Here is an 8,986-nt window from a genome sequence, read left to right as displayed (position 1 = left end):
TGTGCTTGCGGAAGGGCGGGCAGTAGTGTTTGATTGCTCGTAAACTAGATTAATTACTCGTAGAATGAATTAAAGATACAGAGGACAAGAGGAGTGAGGTGCAGGGGGAGAGGGGGAGGGGGAGACCAAGGATGAGATGGAGGGAAGGAGTGGAGTGATATATAAGAGTGGGGGTGAACTGGAGGGGGAGACCAAGGATGAGATGGAGGGATGGAGTGGAGAGATATATGAGGGAGGGGGTGAATAAAAAGGGGGACCAAGGATGAGATGGAGGGTTGGAGTAGAGGGATATGAGACAGGTGTGTGTGGGTTGGAGGAGGGCAAGCAAATAGCAGAGGACAGGGTGACAAGGAGGGAATTTGTTTGTGGCCACTCCTTACAAGATAAAGGCGTCTGATTAGAGAGAGAGAGAGAGAGAGAGAGAGAGAGAGAGAGAGAGAGAGAGAGAGAGAATTTGCTTACTGGCTAGCCTCTTCTATTTTTCTCTAGGCTAATATTCCTGAACTGAGAGGAACTTGGTATGTTTCTCTACCCAAAGGTGATTCTCTTGGATGCGTCAGGAAAGAGGGTGACAAACATGCAATAAGTATAAAGCGAATCCATAGAATGATAGGCAAACACTTGACTCATACTGTATAAAATGAGAAGCACAAATTCCACGCAAGAAAGAAAGTCGCTGTGTATTCTGGCATGTAATCCACCCTCTTTTACACGAGTCGTTCAAGTTCTTATCACGTAATCTGCTTTTTCCGGTATCTGTTTTCTTATTCAGTAACGTACCTCTCAGCAGTACTTTATTGAGGTATATCACGCTTGTACTTCGCGGTTAGGTCAGAGATATGCTTGATTTACAGCCTCATATATCTTCACTAATGCGGCGTAAGTTACCATCCAACGCTCTTGTTAAATTTACGAACCTAACCCAACCTAACCTAACCCAACCCAATCTAACCTAACCCAGCTTAACCTAACCTAACCTAACCCCGTCTAATCTAACTCAGTCTAACCTACCCCAATCTAACCTAATCCAGTCTAACCTAATCTAATCGAAAATAACCTGAATAAACATAACTTGACCACCAAATACTACCAGGTTACTCAAGCTTAACTCTAATGTACTAGCTCTACTTAACCCTAGCAGACTAACCTAATTTAACCCTAACAGATTAACCTAACCACAACCTGACCTAATTAACTAACACACTAACTTAGCTCAACAAACTAGCCTAACGTAACCAAACAACACTACCAAGTTAACCTAATTCTAACAAATCTACCGAACCTAATCTCACCCTTGAATTTGGCTCTTTTGTAGTTTTTTTTTTTCTTGGAAGGAACAGATTGCGGGCTCCTGGCATTTGGTTCCTTCTTCCTTGCATAAAAAATTAAAAAATCTAATTCTACCAGACAAACCTAGTGCAACCCTTAAGGACTAGCTTTTAACGTAACGCAACCCTAACCTCAGCCTAACCTCACCAAGCCCCTCCTGGAAAAGATAAACGGTGCCAATCAACCACGAATTATAAATCTAAAACCCGCCAGCGTCACACAGGACTGAATCTTCTCGTAGCAAGGAGAGTGACAGCCAGAACTAGACTCTTTCCATACTGGCGAAGTACGATGGGGAAAGGGGGTGTCTGTCGGGAAAGTGATGCGTGTGGAAGTACTGTCTTGGTCTTGTTTATGCTTGCTAAGTGCTGGAGAGGGACGCCTTCGTGTGGTGGCATTGATACAACCGTGCGGCTCCACTGTACGGTTATACAAGCGTCCTTCTGTTTCCTCCCTATCCCCTGAAAGGATGACGATGAGTTTCAGGATGAGGACAGCTTCAGCCTGCAGTACACTGCGTTTACATTCAGATGAACCTGGAGCGACTGCTACTACTACTACTACGACTACTTGCACCATTACTACTACTACTACTACGACTATTACTACTACTACTACGACTACTTGCACCATTACTACTACTACTACTACGACTATTACTACTACTACTACTACTACTTGCACCATTACTACTACTACTACTACGACTATTACTACTACTACTACTACTTATGCGTGTTTGAGTCTGTGCACGTCACTGTCAGAACCAACAGACTGCGATATGTGCAAAAATATTAAAGGCCGCCACATCACCCAGTTTAAATGTCAGCCAGGGAGCAGGATCGAACCCTTGACTCGGGGCACACGCATCACGAGACGAATATACTACCACCGAGCCACAGCAACTCCCCAAAGCGTAATAATTGCGTGCTAAGCGACCATAATATCAAGGCGGGGTGGAGGACTTGTAATCTGACCTCACAGTTTCAATAGTAGTAGTAGTAGTAGTAGTCTCAGTCGTAGTAGTAGTAACAGTGATGGTGGTGGTGATGGTTGTAGCCCGAGTCAAGCGAACATCGGTGCCACCACGTGAAGGCCTCTCTCCCCAGAATTGTAAAGAAACTATTGATCTCCCCCCTGCTCGATGTGATATGATGACGCGGGGGTGACAGCAGCCTTGGCCTTCACCCCTTCACCCCAAACACTTCATTTGAATTTTAGTCTTGCTCTCAGACGATTTTTGTTGGTTAGAAGATCACCTTAGAAGTCGAAGGGGTTTATGAAAAGTTATATCCTCATCCTTACGTTCGAAAAATCCATCCCAAGCTGCTTAAATCGTCTGGAGAGAGAGAGAGAGAGAGAGAGAGAGAGAGAGAGAGAGATTTCAAAGCCAAATGCACACACTCAATTTTTAGCGATAATTTCCGAAGCACATGTGGAAGATGGAACATGTCTGGTCTTCCTGTATGGTTTTTGACTGCATTATTCTTTCCGACAAGAGGGGTGTGTTTTAACCCTGTTTGTTTGTTTGTTTGTTAGCAGGATTACTCAAAAACTATAAGAGAGATTGGAACTAAACTTGGTGGGTAGATAGTCCAAGTCGCAGGGAACAATCGATTAACTTTTGGCACCGATCCGGGTCGTATTACAGATGCTGACTGTATTATTCTTTCCAGCAGGGAGAGTATGTTTCACCCCTGTTTGTTTGTTGGTCTGTTAGCAGGATTAGTCAAAAACTATAAGAGAGATTGGAACTAAACTTGGTAGGTAGATAGCCCATGTCCCAGGGAACAATCGATTAACTTTTGGCACCGATCCGGGTCGTATTACAGATTCTGGATCCGGAAAACACTTTATGTCAAACCCTAACCAGTGATGAGAAAACCTAACCCATTATGAAGAGTGGTTTGAAAATTACGTTGCCTTTGCCGGAGAGACGTGCTCCACTGAGTGCCCCTCTAGTTTAGGCTGGGGTAGAGGCTGGCCATACTTAATAACCACAGGCGATCCACAAATGACCTTTAGAAATTAGGGGTTTGCACTCTTGCGATTTAATGTGCAAGCAGCCTTGAGAGAGAGAGAGAGAGAGAGAGAGAGAGAGAGAGAGAGAGAGAGAGAGAGAGAGACTGTGCAAGTGGAGTGAGTGGCAGCTGCATAATTATAACCCCTGAAAAAAAAAAATGACAAAAAAAATCTGAATCGAATAAAATTTTCTTCAGGGATGAGTAAAATAAGAAAATGATGTATTGAAAAAGTATAATAAATTCTGTATATAACCCTCGAAATTCAGGAAAAAAATCCAAAGTCAAAAAAATCCACAGGCATGACTAAAAAAAAAAAAAAAAATGATATACTTTCCTTACTGCAACTTAGCATTTTCCAGCAAGCTATTTATTTCACTATCGACATAAATTGCGTCAGTAATGTACGAGAGAATATTGGGGCGTACTGTGAGGAATAATTCGCTGAGGAAGATGTGTTAGGAGGTCTGCAAAACAACTTGTAGTAAGACCTCAAACGGAAGGACAAGAAGAAGCAGACACTGTTAAATATCCGCTCTTGAGAAGTGTAAAAACTCTAGCCAGAATGGACGAAGGTATCAAAGAATTCCAGGAGTGTAGTATGGTGCGTGTAGTGAGTGCGTGAGTGTATTGAGTGCGTGAGTGTATTGAGAGCGTGAGAGTAGTGAGTGTGGGAGTGTAGCGAGTGAGTGAGTTTAGGCGTCAAAGGAAAGGATGACAAGTGTAATATCGGTAGTGTTGATACATGGGCAGGGCAGTGGTGTGCAACTAACACTTTATCACTCTTTTGCATGCACGTACACACGCCACTACACTTACATACACTTACGCACACACACACACACACACACACACACACACACACACACACACACACACACACACACACACACACACACGTGCCACCACACTCACGTGTAGACACGTGCCACGTCACTCACCCAGACACATATCATACCATACACACGCAAATAAACTACCATCACACACACACACACACACACACACACACACACACACACACACACACACACACACACACACACACACGTTAAGTGAAAATGGGTGAACATAACAAAAGCCATTATCTACAAAATAATCCATCCACCCATCCATCACTCGCTCCATTACTACTCTCCTCAGGAACGCAAGGGCCCGAGGCTACGCTGTTTAGGCTAGACGGTGGCCGGGTAGGTAGAGAGGTTATCTGCTGTTCCAGTGGACGTGGGTTCGAATCCCATCTGGGGCAGGGAACAGTTTAAGGATCTGAATTTCAGTAAGAGCAGACTTTACTGACACACTGTGATGTGGATGGTGGGTACTGGTGCTGAAGTGGTGACATGTGGAGGTGTATGGTACGTAGGGGGCTGCTGGGCCTAAGGGAACGCACTGTTTAGGCTATACCCTGAGTCGGACGTATAAAAAAGGGCATTTAAGGTAAGGATGACCAGTCGCTCTTTCCTTAGTAGCATTATGTGAAGAAAAAAAGCCGACTTGAACTCTTCTGAGCTACACCCCGTTGGAAGACCTGGACCCACTAGACTCTCTCTCTCTCTCTCTCTCTATCTATATATCTATCTATCTATATATATATATATATATATATAATTTATTTTTTTTTTTTTTTTTTTTGGCGTATCTTTCTCATTTTATATCAGGCATTTTATATACTTTTTTCTTTTTTTTTTTTTTTTTTTTTTTAGTCCTGGAAATGCAGTGAGAAGGAATGTTATGAATTACGTTTCTTAGTAATTCGGTTTATGTGTTATTTGCGTCAATGGAGGTCCAGCACATTAGTTTTTTTACTACAGGTTGATTACAGGTGAGCTACAGACAACACACACACACACACACACACACACACACACACACACACACACACACACACACACACACATTCAGAGAGAGGGGTGAGGGAGAGATAGATAGATAGATAGATAGATAGATAGATAGAGAGAGAGAGAGAGAGAGAGAGAGAGAGAGAGAGAGAGAGGCAGGGAGGGGGGGAGGGAGCGAGGGAGAGAGGAGGGGAGGGAGAGATTTTTTGAGTCGAAGAATTATAAAACAGTAACACTATATTCTGAAAATTTTACTGGGTTTCGTATAAGACACCATTGGTTTTCTGAAATCTTTGTTCTCCTTCTCTTTATTTATCGCTACGGTGTGGATCCGTAATGCAAGGTAGTCCGGAAATAGCGCTGCACAAGAAACTCACCTGGCAGTATTTCATGTGCTGTGTGGACGGCTCAATCTGCTGGTGTGGGCGTGGGAAGAGCAGTAGGACTGAGTAATGATGTGGGATGGATAGCGATAACACTGACTCGGCCGTCCCCACAAAACACGAGAAATCACCGGGTAGAGTGTAAGTGCAGGGTTATATTTGGACTACCCTGTGCCCTTGGTGTGTATCGGATTATGGAGCCAATAAGGTGAAGGCCGTGGACCGCATTCTCGAAGGAAGCTCCCTAACACCTCTTCCTTAGCGATTTTTTTTTTTTTTATATGGCTGGTCAGTATCGTTGTTTACGTTATCTATGGAAAGTATGTTGAAAATGGAATGGTTTTGTAACGCTGAAGAGGACGGCAAGGTGTACTAAGCCAAATAAATCGCTTAGGGAGAGGAGTTAGGAGACTCCCGCGAGAATACCGCCTCGTGTGCCATACGCATCGATTTGAATCCTTAAGAAGTTGGTGGAGAGTTTTTTCGATGGAGTAAGCGCACACACACACACACACACACACACACACACACACACACACACAAAGAATATTTACCCTTTCAAACCTATTACTTTTTTCTTCCATTCCTTCTGCCTCGAATTTATTTAAGGAAAGACTGTCAGAGCTAATGGGGTTTGATACAGCCTTTTACTAATAAATTCTCTTCAGATTTCTCTCTAAAATTTAATATAATACCCAGGAACAGGACTCTCTAAGTAGGGCCGACTTTAGGAGCTGAGGGGCCCAATGGGGTGCTTCTGAAAAGCCTAGTATTCCGTCAGATGGCTCCACTGTAGCAGTAAACACATTCCTGCGCTGTATAAAAAGCATAATTTTATTTGTTAAATATTTACACTGTTGTGTGAAATTGTGAATCATGGTAATGTCATATGCCGTAATATAAATAATACAAATAGAACAAGTATATATAACGTATCATGAATTGTTTATATTTATCATAAACTGAAATTAAAATATCACTGATGGCATGTGATGGCAATCCGCCGTTTCAGTGGTCCTATATTATTTAATTTCTGCTACATTTAGTGCAAGTTAGATTCTTAATACATAGTTTATTCACAGTGTAAAGTACGCCTAGTGGGTATCTTGACTCATCCAGTCTCTATGTGGGCAGAAATTTAATATTGAGTAAATACTGGCATTCACCATCATAAATCATCCGGTCTCAGGAACCGTCCCAAAACCAAGATCGTTTACGCCTCATTCTTTGCCCGGTCTCACCGAGGACAGACGACTGTGGAAGGTACACAAGCCAAGACATCGCCTCCAAGTGATCCACAAGATTCACACGGAGTCAAGTTCAGTATTCACGATTTTATATATATATATATATTATATATATATATATATATATATATATATATATATATATATATATATATATATATATGCAAACGTGAGAACACATGACGAGTAAATACTACTGCATTCTCTTAAATGTCTACCCCCAGTGAGATTGCATCCAGGTCAAGAGGACTGGTATGTGCACAAGCTACTGACTCAATCAGTGGAAGATCTTACAAACATATGTGTGTGGACAGGTGGCCTGGAGACAGTTCTCACATGACCATACCTTTAGGGACTTGCCAAGAGGGGGCAATTTGTGTGAGATATTGATGATAAGATGACCTTAAGGTATTTATTTGGTAGGCACTTGATGAAATGTAAAAATTAAAATAACCACTATTTCTCAACAGAAAAAGACAAAACTTCGCTGTAACACTTTATTTACACAAAGCTACAATGATACATATGAATATGACTCACTCGTGGTGCAAGGAAGCTGCAGGGGAAGGTCTCTCTCTCTCAGCTCAACAGTCAGAAACTCACATTACTGAACTATATGTGTTTGTGGGTGTGTCCATTTACGACAGTAATATAACCAACGTAGGGTACAGGGACATGAGAAATGGGCGTAGCTTAGTTAACAGCTAGAGAGGCAAGATGTGGGAATGACAATCACACAAAGATATCGCTCAGTGAAACACACTGCCTATACATAGTCTCTTATGAACCAATGACGAATGTTATGAATATAGCTCGTTTCTACTCTGAGTGAATCCGTGACATTACACGCCATCAAAATAAAATTTTTCATGGAAACTTGACATCCCTCGTGAAAAAACTTAAACACGGGACTGTCTTGTGGTGCGCATGCGTGAAGGAAGCGAGCAAAATGTTGAATGCCAGTATTTACTCAACATTAAATTTCTGCCCACATAGAAACTGGATGAGTCTAGATACCCACTAGGCGTACTTTACAGTCTGAACAGACAATGTATTAAGAACCAAATTTGCACTAAATGTAGCAGAAATTAAATAATATAGGGTCACTGGAAGGACGGGTTGCCATCACATGCCATCAGTGATATTTTAATTTCCGTTTATGATAAATATAAACACTTCACGATACGTTATATATACATGTTCTATTTGTATTATTTATATTTCGGCATATGACATTACCATGATCCACATTTTCACACAACAGTATAGATATTTAACAAAGAAAAATATGCTTTTTAAACAGTGCGGGGAATGTGTTTACTGCAACAGTGGAGCCATCTAGCGGAATACTAGCTTTGAAAGCACCCCATTGGGAACATTTTTGGTGGGGTCCTCAGGTTCATAGCCGAGGTCTGTAGAATCATAGAGACATAAATAAAGTCTATTATGCTTTATATCTCTGTGGTAGAATGGGAAGCAATCAAAATGTGCGCTTAAAATGTGCGGTGTGGTGCGAGGTGTATGTTGCAATGTGTTGTGTGTACTTGACATGACTAGAGTAGATTAGCCTTATAGCTCCCTTGCGCGGGCCCTGTCTCTAAGGCATTTATGAACAATCTTCCGTCGTATTAATATTATTATTATTATTATTATTATTATTATTATTACTACTATTTAGCAGGAAGGACGAGGAGAGAAGAGCTCAAGCCTTCTCATGCCTCTTGTCCCTCTAGTAAACATTCCTGGTCACGAGAAAATCCTTATCGTCTCTTTTTTTTTTTCTGCAGGAGGAATGTGGAAGGAAGGGAGCAAAATCTTCCGGTGTATCTAGTCCTTCCTGCAAAATTAAATCCAAGTTAAATTAGCTAACAGAGGAAAAACAACAGTACAAAGAGTTAAATATTATCCCCATGTTTTGTCCTCAGCTGTGTTTCATATCTCTGTAAACCACACAAAAGGGCGGGAACGTGGCTACATGTTTGGTTACTCGCACGATATTGACTTCCCCTGACGTCACCCACTTCCGAGAGAGAGAGAGAGAGAGAGAGAGAGAGAGAGAGGGGGGGGGGAGATTGTGTGTGTGTACGTGGATGAGTGATGCGGTATAAGGGGAAGGATTAGGAAGGTGTCACAATCTCATACCTTAAGCTCACGATAAGACGGTGTGA

This window comes from Coenobita brevimanus, chromosome 98 (assembly GCF_032717465.1).
Source record: "Coenobita brevimanus isolate Jiangsu-jjx chromosome 98, ASM3271746v2, whole genome shotgun sequence".
NCBI lineage: Eukaryota > Metazoa > Arthropoda > Malacostraca > Decapoda > Coenobitidae > Coenobita > Coenobita brevimanus.
This window is presented reverse-complemented; position numbering follows the sequence as displayed.